Source organism: Myotis davidii, unplaced genomic scaffold (genome assembly GCF_000327345.1).
Source record: "Myotis davidii unplaced genomic scaffold, ASM32734v1 scaffold704, whole genome shotgun sequence".
NCBI lineage: Eukaryota > Metazoa > Chordata > Mammalia > Chiroptera > Vespertilionidae > Myotis > Myotis davidii.
Genome location: NW_006296284.1, coordinates 222,663 through 238,770, shown reverse-complemented (window position 1 = coordinate 238,770; position 16,108 = coordinate 222,663). Strand labels below are relative to the sequence as shown.

The following is a 16,108-nucleotide window of genomic DNA, read 5'->3' as shown; positions in this document are numbered from 1 at the left end:
GTCTGGGCCAGGGCCCAGATTGATATTTTACTACTGTCACTTGACAAGTAGAAAGTCACGACTATAGCACTGCCAAACTTTAGCAACGGTATTCCTAAAGAGTTCCTCCATGTCTGCAGAGTTCCTCAGGACTGAAAGACAGGCGCATAATAAGTGAATGTGGATGGGGAGAAGTCAGAATAAGAATGAATAGAAACCAATCTTCTAGACTCTAGAACAGCCTTGGGCAAACTACAGCCCGCGGGCCGGATCCTGCCGTTTGAGAGGAATAAAACTATTGAAATAAAAGACCTTACCTTTTTATGTAATGATGTTTACTTTGAATTTATATTAGTTCACACAAACACTCCATCCATGCTTTTGTTCCGGCCCTCCGGTCCAGTTTAAGAATCCATTGTGGCCCTCGAGTCAAACAGTTTGCCCACCCCTGCTCTAGAATCTAGAGTAAAACTCCCACTCATTCACAAACACAGATACATATCTCCAAGACTAAACTAAGAAATCTTGGTTTTTTTATCGATAGAGTGTCCCCCAAAAATGTATACATACTTTAACTGCTGATAACTCACTTAATTTTCACTCCTTTTCAGGTTTAACTGATCTGAAATAATAGGTGAAGCCAGACCAACCTTAGAACAAAGAAAATTTATCCTAAAGTGCCACGAGACTTCTTTTTATGGTGTTACATAAAAGATAAAGTTTATGGTACAAAACCAGCAACAGTCAATGAATTGATGGCACACAAATACTGAGTGAAATGATTCCTGATGTTTGCAATTCCATTGCTTCCTATTAACTGATCTGAAATAATAGGTGAAGCCAGACCAACCTTAGAACAAAGAAAATTTATCCTAAAGTGCCACGAGACTTCTTTTTATGGTGTTACATAAAAGATAAAGTTTATGGTACAAAACCAGCAACAGTCGATGAATTGATGGCACATAAATACTGAGTGAAATGATTCCCGATGTTTGCAATTCCATTGCTTCCCATTATCAGTAGTGCCTGGACCAGAACAGTCATCAGTTTGAAAACTGGCTTTGGAAAAAATTCATTTCTGTAGATTCTTTTACAATTTGAAAATGAACTGTATGTTAATAAACACTGACTATATAATCACTCAAAGTTTGTATACATTTTGGGGGAGCACTCTTTATAGATATTAAGAATTTTTCTCATCTCAAATGTACAGTGTCTGATCATTCTTTATGGTCAGCTAATAGTTTATTTTATGATTTTTATGATAATTCTGAAATTTAATATTGCAGGCAGGAAACTGATATTAAAACATACCATGTTAATTCACTTTCTCTGTAAAAGGACAACTGAAGGTGCGTTGTCTTGATTGACAAATCAAGGCAACTATGCTCAAGTTTCTTCCCTTTACTCAGCTCTATTAACCTCCCTGACTAGAACATGTTGGAACTGGGATCAGTTCTTCTGATGACAGAATTTGAAGGGAGCAGTGAACCAGCACATTCTCGAGGGCTGCCTACTCAACCTTCTGATCTCGGTTCAAATGTTATTTGATCTGGGATGTATTTCCATATCCCTCTCACCCCCCAATTCAGACAAGGTCTGATCCTGCTGCTATAACTCTCATAGCATCCTGGATTTGACCTTTGTAGCACTCGCCACGGTTTTAACTAAATAATTAATGGTAGATACACTGCTTGATATCTCTTCATTTCCATGATTTTATAGGAATAAAATCAGAGGCTCTTTTTGCCATGCTATGTTCCATATCCCCAGCATCCTGCAGGCATCTGATGATAACAAGTACACAGTGAATAAAAAATAAAAAAATACACAATGATTTAATGAAGCTGATCTTTGGAGAACTGCAGGAAAAAAGCAGAACAATTAGAGGCCCATTTGGGAGAGGATATCTGTTTCAACAACAGATTAAAAAATTAATGCAAACAATAAAAGCTACCAGTGTGCTATATGATTTATGTGCATTATCTCAGCTAATCCTCACCATAACTCTGAAAGGTAAGCATAATTTGTATTCCCAGTTTACACGTGAGGAACCTGGGGCATGCAGAGGCTAAGTCACTTTTCCAGGGTCATACAGAGAGCGGGCTTAGGTTCCCTTCTACTTATCCTTTGATCTCAATAATATACATTTTATTTTATATGTTGTATTTCTCTACATTGTCTTACTACTTTCAGTAAAAATCATCAATGTAGAACTAAATGCAAGTTACTCCTTAAATCTTAAAATAATATGTAAAAATTTTATGTAAGTAAATTCAATCGTGGGGGGAAAAAAAGAAAACAGTGAGTATTCAATACTCAATGTACGCACTTCTGCTTTATAAATGAACAGATGTTGTAATTGTCTTGATCTAAGATAACAGTACCCTGGATGCAAAACTCAGGGCATAGAATTTACTTTATCTATAAACATAAAGAAAAGAAAGATTATATAAGAAAATACATAAAATCATGTAATCATTTACTGTGAAAGAAAAAGAAGGAAGGAAGGAAGGAAGGAAGGAAGGAAGGAAGGAAGGAAGGAAGGAAGGAGGGAAGGAAGAGGGAGGGAAGGAAAGAAGCAGCCCTAGTCGGGTGGCTCAATTAATTGGAGCATCATCCCTTACACTAAAGTTTGTGGGTTCAATTCCTGATCAGGGCACTGTACCAGGGTAAGATCCTTGGTCAGGATGAGGAAGGGAGGAAACCAATAGATGTTCCTATCTCACATCAATGTGTATCTATCCATCTCTCTCTCTCTCTCAAATCATAATAGTAGAATACTATAATGTAGAGGAATGTGAGAAAACTTTATTAGAATATTAATTTTTTAATGTATTTTTATTGATTTCAGAGAGGAAGGGAGAGGGAGAGACAGAAACATCAATGATGAGAATCATTGCTCAGCTGCCTCCTTCATGCTCCCCAATGGGGAACAAGCCCACAACCCAGGCATATGCCCTGACCAGGAATGGAGCCATGATCTCCTGGTTCACAGGTCAACACTCAACCACTGAGCCACAATGGCCAGGCTAGACTATTAATTTTTTAAAAGAATGTAAAATAACTTAGTGTCAATTTATTTTTAAACTTCCACCAAAGGAAATGTCTAACCTATTTTATCTTGTTAAAATATGCTATCACCATGGGCAGTACTGTGTATTAGCTCTGCCCATTAAGATTTTTGATAAAGTAAACTTTCAACCATAGGTATTCTACTATAATGAGCTTTATTATTTTACGAAATCAGTGCACTCGGGGGGTGGGGGAGGGGGATGGTCCCTCAGCCGGGCCTGCGCCTTCTCACAGTCCAGGAGCCCTCAGGGGATATCTGACTGATGGCTCCCCTGTGTGGAGTGGGCCTACGCCGTCAGTCAGACATCCTTAGCACTGCTCAGCTCACCCTGTGGGAACTCACTGACCACCAGGGGGCAGCTCCTGCATTGAGCATCTGCCCCCTGGTGGTCAGTGCACATCACAGTGACCGGTCGTTCCACTGTTTGGTCTATTTGCATATTACCCTTTTATTATATTGGATTTTATCTTATGGCTGTTTTAGAGAAAAAGAACCCCAACGCCTATACCCTAGTTGCAAAAGAAACTGAAGAAGTTATATGATCAATGTGATGTAGCTATTTAGTGACAATGCCATGTCTGAAATCAGAAATCGGAACCCTCAAGGGCAAGACAGAAATTCCTTGAAAGAAGGCAGCAGAAGCTATAAACCAACCATGTCCCTTTGGGCAAGTTACCACAATTCTTCTTGAAACATTAATTTTATTTTTATTGTGATAAGAACATTTAACCCTTTGCAGTCGTTTGTCTACTCTCAGCCACCAGAGCTTTTTTACCGTTCCGGTCGTATGTCTGCTCTCAGCCACCACAGCAAGGAACAGTATGAATCTTAACTCTATTCATTCATGTATCAGTTCATAATTTCTCTGAAAGCTCTTAAGTGTCTAAGCGACCTTGTCACAAACCAAAACATTGCCCTGACAAATCGGAGTTATCGAAACTCAATATAAACAAACGTGGTGGTTCCACACTCGCCATGCAAAACACCGTGGTGAGTCAGTCCCCTTTTGAGAGTGAAGAAATCGACAAGCTTCGGAGATACTTCGCAGAATTTCAAATAAAGCTTTACAAATTACGTTTAAGTGTAATTAGGCATTCTCGCTTGTTAAGATATTTCAAAATAATACTCCAAGATGGCAAAAAAGAAAGTTACCGAAAGAAGTGTACTGCGAATCTGAAAGTAACGATGAAGAGTTTTATTTTGGCACCTTGAATACTGACTCTGACGTAGAAAGTTATAACGTTTGTAGTGATTCTACCAGTAGTGACGTAGTTCCAAAAAAGAATTAATAAATCTTGTTTATCCTTCATAATCTTGCATGTTATGTATCACTGCTCTTTCAATGGAAATTAATTCCGACCAGTACGACACCCATGCCCAAATTTAATACGACCACAAAGGGTTAACATGAGATCTACCCTCTTAACAGATTTATGAGCATACAACACCATACTGTTAACTACAGGAACAGAATTATACAGCAGATTTCTAGAAATTACTCATCTTGCATAAATGAAATTTTATGTCTCTTGATTATCAAATGAAGACATTTTTAAATTTTAAAAAATATTTTTAAAAATGTTTAGGAAATGAGTGTGCAAGTGTGGGCCTTTTAAGATGCCTTCCATGCCTTTATTATTTCACAAGCAGGTGCAGAGCAGTTTTCAAAGGCACTTGAATTTATCTTGAAATAGTAACTTCAAACACTGCTTTCACATTCAGTTGTTTCTTTTAGGTCCATAAAGCATATCCACGCAGCTATATACTCATTTCTTAATCAAGCATTAAACTGCCCTACAAATATGTTCTGATGCAGATTTAAAGAAAAAATAGAAAGAGAAGAATAACAGACTTCCAATCTGAATGCTGGAAATATACCTTAAATACATGTCTTTATAATTGAAAGCAGAAGTCACAAAGATGCTGTTTAAAATATAACTGTTAGTCTCTTTGGCCAAAGAATGAACTAATGAAATCAAATACAGTAGGTACTTCATTATTGTAGAAATGATAAAAAGTTACATTATACACCTGCTGTTTTTCTTTCCCATTTGACTTATGAATTACTAAACACCTCAGATGTTGTACCTCACTCTTATTCTTATGGGTAGATCTCTAACTAAACTTACACTTAGCAAAAGTTGACTCATATTTACTAATTATAAGCCATAATGTTCTGTATAGTTAATTTTCTTTATGACCTCTCTCTCACTCTATAGACAACCTTCAATTATTACTGACAATTTACTCCTACTTTTTGTACTGAAATTTTAGAACTACCCAAACAAAGCCCACCAATTTCCTTATTCCATAAGCGCTTTGGTAGAGAACTTTTTAGTAGATGAATTTAACAGATAAGAGGACCATTCAGAGCAGAGGACTTAACTGTGAAAGTTTATAGGGACATAAAGTGGATGGTGGACTTCTTAATTCTTCATAAATCAGTTTCAGTGTATAGTTTTGTTTTAAGATTATGTTAAATTCAAAGACATTAGGCACCATCCTATTTAAATGACTGTTTGGTCTAAATTCCATTTTTACTATTTTCATTTTTACTATTTTACTGATCTCAGCTTTTATATATTGATACATATGAGTTAGTAATTCTTAAGAATTGCCACACCATTATTAAGTTACTAATCTTTACTACCTATACATAACTGAGAGTTAACATTCTTTAAAATTTCCAAAAAGTTAGGAGAACCAAATATACACAGAGGACATTGATTCATGGGAATCACTGTAACCAAGTACTTAAAGTCAAACTAATTATTTACTCTCTGTCCCAGTAATTGTACTTCAAGGAATCTGTGCTACAGAAATCACCAGAGAATAGGCCAAGCTTATCCTTGCAAAATACAACAATTCACACGAATAAAGAAAGCTTAAATAAATCACAGTATATCCACCTAATGAAATATTTTACAATATTAAAAAGGATGCTTTCAAAAATAATAGCATGCAGAAATAGGAGAGAATTATAAGAACTGGTATATATCTAATTTAACTTTAATTCCACTAAAACAAACACACATAAAATACAGATATTTCATGAATAAAATACAGAGATAACCAAGTTAAAAATATGTGTGAAATCATCTTTGTGAACAATGCAAGGTACTACTGCATTATAAGATACTGGATGATTTGTTTTGCTGAATATATCTCTATATTTCACAATTATTGAACATGAGCACTACGACAATCAGAAATAAAACTCAGTTATGATCAGTCAACTAGAATAAGCTGCATGGAGAAGAATGAATGGGAATCAAAACTCAACTATTAGTAGCCCCCAAGTAGAATCAAAAGAGCTACATAAATGATATACCACTGGGATAGTAGCAAGAATTCCAGAGTAATATCTACCAAGCGAAGAGAGAGTAGCAGTAAAGGAAATAACACAGAAAGATTATTACCACAAAACAGATGGACTAGCATACCATCCTCTGACGTCGATACTATGAGTCCCTCACAAAGACTGATCATTCACTTGCAATAAAGTAGGTTAAGTTCTCATTTATAAACCTAATGTTTTCTTTCATACCCCATTACTTTTTTGTTGTTGTTGCTCTCTCTCAACACCCCTATATTCAAGGAATAAAACACACACACATAGCACTGCAATCTCACTATCATCCATTATTCAAGAAAGGTCTCCTAGAATAAATGTCTGCTCAGAGCCTCTCAGCAAATTTCATTTCTGAGCACTACTGTCGGCAGCCCAGCAGGCTATTTCACCAAGATAAGATCACACATTTAATCAAATGCACCTAAAAACAGAAATGCTCGCAAAGTTTGCTTAATAACGCCAGATCATGAAAGTACAATGTTGACAGCCTTCTAAATTTTAGTGCTCCTTCTTTTTCAAGGATTTGCAAGGGAGGTACATGGGAGTCCTACTAACCTTTGAAAATTCACCAAATTATATTATGTGTTACTTTTTACTAGTACATTGGGTTGGCACTTACAAATAAAAACGAAAAGTCAACGCAATTTTGTAATAAAAAATAAAAATAATTAAGTGCAGGTGGTTTCCCAACTTATACAAATAACTTCTCTAAAACACCATTTCACTTCGACTAGTCAAGTGTCAGCATGAAACACTACCCAGACTCTAGATTTTGTAATAATGGATCCATATTAGAGGTCTGCCATTTGAATAACACTATTACTAGATAGACTGAAGTATGTTTTCATTGGATTCTTTAGACAACTAATAAAGTTATCCATGCTCAATTATTTAAAATATCCTACTTGATGTACTTTTGAGTCTTCTGTCTCTAAACATAAGGTTAACTTGAACAAATACATATGCCCGTCAGAAGCATGACATAACAAGTACACTAGCAGGAGTAAAATAGATATCTCAGATAGATTCATACCTACAAATCCATTTTTACTGCTTTTACTTCTATCCGCATTTATTTTATGCCGCATTTATTCTTATTCAATAAGTTTTTGTTTCTTTAGTTTCATCGGGGGTAACTTTTTCTTCTGTGCAACCTCCACTGCTGGCTGCTCCTTTCCATGAAGCATCATCGTAAGTTGGCTGGTGGAACTCACACATGATTTAATTAAAACATGAGCTCTACAGCCAATGGTATATCTCAGGGGCTTTGTTCACCTGGAGGTACTCAATGCCTAAATAATCCACATTTAAACCTGTAAGACCAGCATTACTCTCTGCCTTTTTTAGCATGAATAGCAAAAATTCAGCACTCTGTGCGCCACCAACCCTGTGTCCAGTGCCCGCTTGGCATATCCCCACTGTCGTGTGTGGATATGTTGTTATAAAATGACATCTTTCAGCTATTTCGTGGCTTTTCAGATATGCACAGCCTCCTTGATAACGGGGGCAGTTCCTTAGGTGTTTTTGAACCTGAAGATCTGAATCCCTTGATTTGCATGTTTTTGTTGGATTTTCTGGGTCAAATGAGTAAGTAAACATTTTCTAAGATCACATTGGCTGCTTACAGGAAAAGAGTAAACCCATTTGTAATGGTTTTCCTAACCAATTCTTCTAGTGCCTGATCTGTCTCAGTTAACAAAGGATTATTGTAGTGGACATTCAGGTTTTATCGGCCCCTCTGCCTTGTCCTGTGTACAAGATCCCTCTATTAATTGAGCCTTTCCTTCTCCAATCTATTTGTCCATCCACAGAGGAAGTGCAATATCCTTACCCACTCCACTAAGCTGGTGATAACAGATGGATCTAAAACTGGGTACCTAGTCCAGACTGTGGTGAAAGCGAAAGAATCCAGTAGGCAGAGGAAAGGAAAAGTGGGTAGGGACATGCAACTAGAGCAGAATCCTAGTGGGGGTCAAGGGACTATTTTTATTTTTGATGCCTAGAAAAACCTCCATTATTCACCAAGATTCTTCTGGTGAGAAAAACAATAACCTCCCAATAAATTGATCATTTGGCCTAAAGCTAGTTGGAATTGTCTTTGCAAGTAAGAGAGGAACAATGAATTACCCCCAATCTATCAAATCTCGTAAGTTGAATTTAAGTCCATACAACACTAAGATGCTGCAGCATTTTGGAATGACAGTAAAATAATATTTAACTACCATGCATAAAAATATTTTAAAATTAAAGTAAAATTTAACTATTGAAAGTGCTTAAAATTTTTTAAAAAATGATTGTGTATTATTTTAAAAGGCCTCCTTCCAAAGTCAACTTCAGTTAATAATATGATTAAAACTTGACAGATTCAACAGTTAAAGTCAATATAAAAAAGAAAGTCTAGATATACACATGCCTCATGTTAACACAAAACTATTTCTCAATGGACTCTTTGTCCGCTTCCTGAAGTCACGATCAGTATTCTGAGTCAAGATTCAGACAACCACCATCAGCCATTGACAAATCAAAAACACTAAAAATGAGAAAAAACTAAAAGATATCAATGTAAACCATTTGAGCCCTTCCATTCATGCCAGACATAAAATCCCATACAAAAGATGCCCATCAGAACCCATTCCTCTTACCCAACAGCATTTGGAAGAGTTTTGAGGAAAGGAAAAGAGGAAAGAAACCAAACCAAAACAAAACTGGAGACTGTTGAAAAGCCTCTTCCAGGATCAGCTGTCAATGGAATGCATTTTAGTATTCAGGTTACCCACCCATGCAGAACATCAAAAACTGGGCTCGAGTCTCTCCCCTATTCTCACAGGCTCAGGCCACTGTGGAGCTGCTGGGGCTGTGCTGAATAGTAACACGCTCTGCCTCTGTGGGACGTATAAACACCAACACAAACTGATCAAACAGAAGGGGGTATCATTTCTACTTGACTTTCATTTTCTTGAATTATACTTTAAAACACTTCAGTCTGGTACAATTTAGCAAGTCAGCTGTCCAAGGTGCAGCTTATGTTTTTATTCATTTTTACCACCTACCACGTTGTACACTTTCCATTTTAACAAAAATGCTGGGTAATAATAGGTAAAAGTCACACATTTCAGGAACTTCTCGATTGGCAATTGTCAGTGAAATACAGATGTTAATTCTAAAATTCAGGCTTATTTATCACCATGTCCCTACTTGTACTCTTTTAAAACAACTTTGGGGTCTGGATTTTAAGGGTTCATCTGATGAAGACATGAATTTTGGAATTATAAAATTTTTAAGTGTTGGAATCCTTAAGTCTTAAAAGTTTATGATGACTTGATTTGGCGACGAAATTCTGATGCAGTTCAAACTTAAAGAGCTACTGATGCCATGAGAAAAGATGATCAGGAGTTTAATTTACAATGTCTTAAGATAAATTGCTATTTTCATCTTGTATGTGATTTAAGTCAATCTTCAGACACGATACTTGGTGGCTGTCAAAAATATTTTTCTGTCAGGATTATGATTTTTGGTGGGGAATTAGTAGCAGAGCATAACTTTTTAAGATTAAGATTAGGAGCTCAGAAATAGGTACTCAAGCAAAGGTTAAAAAAGGAAATTGGGAAAGACAAAAAGACATAAAACCTTCTCGGCTGTTTAAGAAAATGTTATTAATTTTCTTGGCTCATCAAGAACTCTTCTATTAAGAAAATAATATTTGACTTAGCTATTTTTTAATAATGGTAGTTAAGGACATTTCAAATAATACTATGACTGATAATGACAGGTTCCTTTCATTAAATGCTCAATCTATCAGGTACATTTCTATTTACTTCCTATTCCTCAAAGATGCCATTATCTTTACTTACAGACAAAGACAACTGAGCTAGAGAGTTATGGAATTGGGATTGTCCCTCATTCCAAAGGCCATTTCTGACAAGTTCATAACTAGGGACAACACCCAGCTATGCCCACCTGAAGAATATAATTTTGTTTTTACAACTGTAACGGGATTAACCAAAGAGCTGGAAAAGATAAGTGCTATGGTACTTACTGTGGCAGGGATAAGGGAAATATTTAGCCATGAATATACTCAAATATAATATATAATTTATAAATATACATAGAAATTTTCAAAAAGATGTCAAAGTCCTATTCAGAAGTATTACAGTTCACTTTTAAACTTAAGATTCTGGTAAAATTAATATCTATGTGGGAGCTTCTGTCATTCATTAGGCATATTACCCCTCACAAATAAACTGAGCCACAGTATATAATTACCCCATGGGTCCTTCTCCCTGAAAATGGCCTGTTGTGATTCATCAATAGTGATTAACAGACTAAGAGTGTAGTGAGTTGTCTTGATATCACTTCAGAAAAGTGATTTCCTCCCTAATAATTCCCATGATACATAAATATTCAATTAGGGTCTTTGAAATCTAGTTTTAATTGGGCATTCATACTCTACCCAACTGCAAACTTAGCCCAAGTTATGGAAGGTATTTTATTAATTCATAGTATTTTAAAAAATCCCAACAACTCCTCATTATTTTTAAAGTGGGAAGGTAAAAATAAAGCCAAGGTTATCTTTTATTTGAAATTTTCAAATTTAATAATGTTTTAAATGTTGCTCTAAAGCAATGAGGTGAAACATAACCACATATCTGAATCCCATGGGGAGTTGATTAATGTTTCTTGGAGCCCTCATGAGACCTAGTAAATAATAATGATAATAATAAAACTAATGACAGCAGCAAACAGGGGCCTATGTATTATGTGCCCAGAACCATTTGGGGCACTCTGCATACATCTTCCCATTAAATCTTCACAACAACCTATGAATTAGGCACAACTGTTATACCCATGAAAGCATATCAGGAAACTGAGGCATAGAGAGATCTGGTATCTTGCCCAAAGTCAAATAACTTATCAAACCTAAGTAAATGTACCCCAGAGTCCCTTCTCTTCATCACCACCCCATTCTGCCTCTCCAGATATCTGGATTTCAAGACCTGGGGCCCGGATGTTAAATTCTCCCTGTAGCTCCTCTGCTACTGTCAGGACATCAGGCTGGAGATGTGGCAGCTTTAAAGCTTCGGTTTCACTAAGTGGGGATCAAAACAGTTAAAGACAAGCTTTCTAGGATGGGAAGAAAATAATGAAAATGTCAGAAAATTATAAAACCTCCAACCTACTGTGTCTTTTTAAAACTTGAACCATCCACTTGTTTTCTCATTCCAGATGGCTTCTTATATGGTTACACGGGGTGAGACTTGTGAGTACAAGGAGGCGGATCTTGGAACGCTTCTCAGACTCCCTGGTCCCAAGACCCTAACACATGCTTAAAAACTGATGACCTGAAGCAACTTGGGAGTATGTTGGTTTCAACTATCAATACTTACGCATTCATAGTTAAAGTGTGGAAACTTTTAAACACATGCCATATGCCATCAGAGCAATGATGTCATCACATACTAGTATCATGTACCTTCTGGAAACCCCACCCCACCCTGCACACTTGTTCAAGTATGAGAGCGAAAGGCCAATCACATCTTAGCATTGTTATGACAATGTTTTCTCCTGACAGGCCTGAAAGGGTCTTAGGGGGACCCACAGGTTTCCCCAGAACACAGATTGAGAAGAAGAGTAGTCTGCTCTACAAAATAACTGACATAAACGTTTACCAGAAACATTCAGTTTGGTGATTTATTTTTCCATCCCAGAGATAATCTTCATAATAAATAAGATTACCACCAACAACATTCTATTTAAATTCTTGAATAATATGGACCAAATATTAACTTCTTCTAATATATGTAGTCATTCTTATGAAGACATTTAACATTAAATTCTTATTTTCAGTGTCAGTAAGACATGAATAAGACATGAGTTATTAAGAGCTACAGAATCTGTCATAATCAAATATAAGAAGAACTCTCTCCTTTCACCCACTCCCTAAAACAGTGGAGAACTTCATTAATTCAGAGTAGGACAGCTAATTTTTAAATATATTTCGTACTTTTGAATACATAAACACGCTTCACAATTCTGAAAAAAAAAGTACACCTGCTACCTATGCAGTAGTAGAGTTCATTTAATTGATCCACATAGACACTCAGACCAGGGTAATAGCATTAAATGGTTGGGAGAAATATACACATCTTAGGACTTATAATTGATATCAAGAGACATACTTACCTATTTTTCTCAAACTGATGAATAAACAACAATATCAAAGTCACAATCAGGGAAAAATCTGGATTTGTCTCCCCACTGATGAACAACTCTCTAACAACACATATGCACACACACAGACAACAAAGGGGAAATAAATGTCAGAAGGACCTTACTCAAATTTGAATGTTTTACATTTTATTATAAAATTTAATATTCTATAAAGAAATGCATTTGCATAAAAGAAAAAGAAAAAGATGCAATAGTAATCTAAGCATAAATATGTCCTTGAAGGCAAACAAATGCTAAATTACAATACAGCTTCTGTCAATGTGAGCAAATGCATATTTTGAATGTAATGCAAATCTAAGGAATCAAAGGGAAAATAGCCATTTGCAAAATTGGAGGAAAGAGCATCCTCCTTTAAGTCTAACTGCTCTAGCCATTCATCCCATGCTAAATTAAGGCTGAATAGCATTTCTCAAATCACTCTTTGTTCTTAAATACAAAAATCACAAGCAGTTTTCCTGAATTCTAGGCAAAAATGCCCCCACTTCTAATAGTAACTGTCACTCCTACTTGACAGTCCTTTTCAAAAACAGTTTAAAAAGTGGTTAAAGTGGTCCAAATGAAATCTGAAAGCCAATTCAGTTTAGCATTTTGTATATTATTTGACTAACTTCAGTCCTTTTGACCTTATAAGCTTTTTATTTTCTAGTTAGATTTCCTTTGCTATAGTTAACCAAAGAATCAAAGGCAAATCAAATTCATCCAAATTTTGCCTAATTACCAGAAACAATGCCAGGCACAGTAGCTGGAGCCAGTGAATCTCATACTATTATTCCGAGTGAAAAGGAATATTTAAATCTCCAAAATGTAAGAAGATCATTATAAAGACAACCATTTCTAAAATATCCTCCATTCATATTTTGAGGAGAGCTCTCAACCTGAAGGATAATCAGATCAAGCAACTTAAAATGAGACATCAAAAAGCATTTACCCATCATACAAATCCCATGTTGGCTTATTGCTCTTCAGGCCAGGGATGCCTGATGCAACCTAACATGTCTATCAAAAGGATTTAAAGAGTTCACATAAACCTTTATACTAATCATTCCTTGTACCCCGAGTTCATAGAAATAGTCCAGTTACCCATGTACGCCAATAGAGCAGGCTATTGGATATTTAGTGATAAAGAAGTGCTATGGAATGGCATCCAAGCACTCTGGCATGTTCACCTTCAGCTAAAGACAGCACAATACACTGACAAACACAGTCCTAATGACATCAGGACCTGTGGAATGTATGACTGCTAGGAAACAAAGAACAGATCTGACCAAATCTTCTAATATATGGACTTGGAATCATGGCAATTAGATCTTCTAAAAGGAGAGGACAAGTATCCTTTCATCTTCAGAAATGATTGCAAGTTTAAAGACTTTAACATAAACCCTCCAGAAGTGAAGCAAATATAGGATGCTAGATGCTCATGAATTAAATCACAATTCTCTAAGTTTTCTTTTAAGGCGACCACCACTAGCAATAACTCATAAAAATATAACAATCAAAATCGGGGATCAGGGATTCTGTATTCCTTTTTGTTTGTGTTTTATTTTTTGCAACCTAAGCTTTTCAAGAAGATCTTAAAAAGAAAGAAATGTAGACATTATAGTACCTAGAAACAAAGTATCCTTTTACATTCGCAGTGCTACATTTTTAGAACAAAATAGAACATAGCCATTTGCAACAAACACCCAAGCAGTCAGAGCTCATCTACAACTAAGGCATTTAATCTTTTAATTATTGAAACTAAAAAAGCAGTTTCAAGTTTTTTTAAAAAAAAACTGATTATCTTTGTATATTGTTAACCCTTGCTTTGGTTACAAAAAAAAAAGATAGTGTGAAACAAAGCTGAGAGATATTTCAATGAAAATATCTTTTTAACTTCCACACAAATTATCTGAAAACCTCTTCGGGTTACACTATAAAAGAACTGACAGGTCTATCTGTAATCCGCGTACAGACAAACTGGGCGCTAGGAACTCCTGGTAATTTAGTATCATCCCCGCTTGAAAAATGTACCAGGGAAAACTGGCTCCATTCTGTTTAACCTCTTAGGGAAATAAAAACATTCTCCAAATGAAAAATTACTAAAGAAGCGTGTCTCTGTAGATTCTAAAATGGCATTCCTTAACTAGTTTTGCTAGCCCAATATGACACTAAATTAGCAGACCGCCTAGTTACTCCACAGCACAACACAGGAGGCAGTTTTTCCTTCCAGCCAGAGTCTATGGGTCTCCTCATTTCCCCAGCAGCTGGCTGGAAGGATGTAAAATCAGGGGTGCAAGAAGACTTAGACTTCCTAATGAGTAATCCACCCAGGAAAGTAAACACAACTCACACCGCTAGGTTCGGCGGAAAGGAGGCTGTGGCGGGGCTGCTGACACCCTTGTTTACAATGTGCTCCAACTGCTGCAGGCAGGATCACACACGGGCACTGGCAGGAGACACCGGGGGTGGCTCGCCCGCGGGAGTTCGCCCAATGGCTAGGCTATCTCTGGCCATAAATACAGCAGCACATGTTTCCATCTGAGCGAGGAAAGTGGCCAGAACATTCCAGGGACCAGGGCTTGTGCCGGCTTCGCTCGGTTACTTCAATCTGCCAGCGAGATGACTACACTCTCCCCTGGTCCTCATCGGGGCCGATCTGGGGCGCGATGAGCGCTGCACCAGAGACTCTCACGCGCCGCACGCATCCCGCGGAGGTGCTCCTCGCCGGCGGAAAAGGGACCAGGGGACACCGAGAGGCTTCCCCGCAAACCCTACGGGCCCCCGCGGCCTCCTCAAACCAGATTTTCCAGTTCAGCGGATCCCAGGAGATTTCGATAAGCAAGCTCAAGTAGCATCAGCTCTGCCATCCCCGCAAATACCTCCGGGCCATCCCCTGAGCGCACGAAAACGCACACACACGCACGCACACGCCGCCCCGCCGCCAACTAACCCTTTTGCAGGGAGGTCGCCCCCAGAAACACACATACACGACCACCCACCAATACTGCTGGGGGAGGGGGGGTAGCACGCTTAGCTCCAGACTCCAGCGGCGGGGGCGCAGCGGCACCCTCGCTGCGAGGCAGCCTGGAGCCTCCCCTCCTCCCGAGAGAAGCTCCCTGGCGCCTACCCTCCTACCTGTAACCCAGCCGACCGCGGCCACCAATACCCTCCCCATCCCGCCCCGGTGCCCCCGCCACCCGGATTCTTTCAACAGCCAAACCGTGCCCACTCCCAGCACCGCGCCGCCGCGGGCCACCCAAGAAAGTGGCACCTTTCTCCAACCAAACCGCCTAACAAAGCCTGGACAGGCATGTCTAAACCCAACTGCCGTGAAGGGGACCCAACGGGCGGGGTGCGGGGAGCCAGCTCGGCTCCACGGCTCAGGGGCGCGACCTGGGCACCCGCGGCCGAGGATGCTCCGAGGCAGGTGTCTAGGGAGGGGGGCGGCAGGCGGGCCACCCCGTGGTCCCCACCACCCCAGAGCCCCGCTCCTC

The 16,108-nt window shown here is 38.1% G+C and overlaps 1 protein-coding gene across 1 annotated transcript in view; it reads right to left on the bottom strand.

Annotated features, from left to right (window-relative positions):
* Positions 1–16,108, bottom strand: part of LOC102757166 (adhesion G protein-coupled receptor L3-like) — a 361,454-nt gene that overhangs the window by 343,753 nt on the left and 1,593 nt on the right. The gene's annotated exons all lie outside the window — the stretch shown is intronic.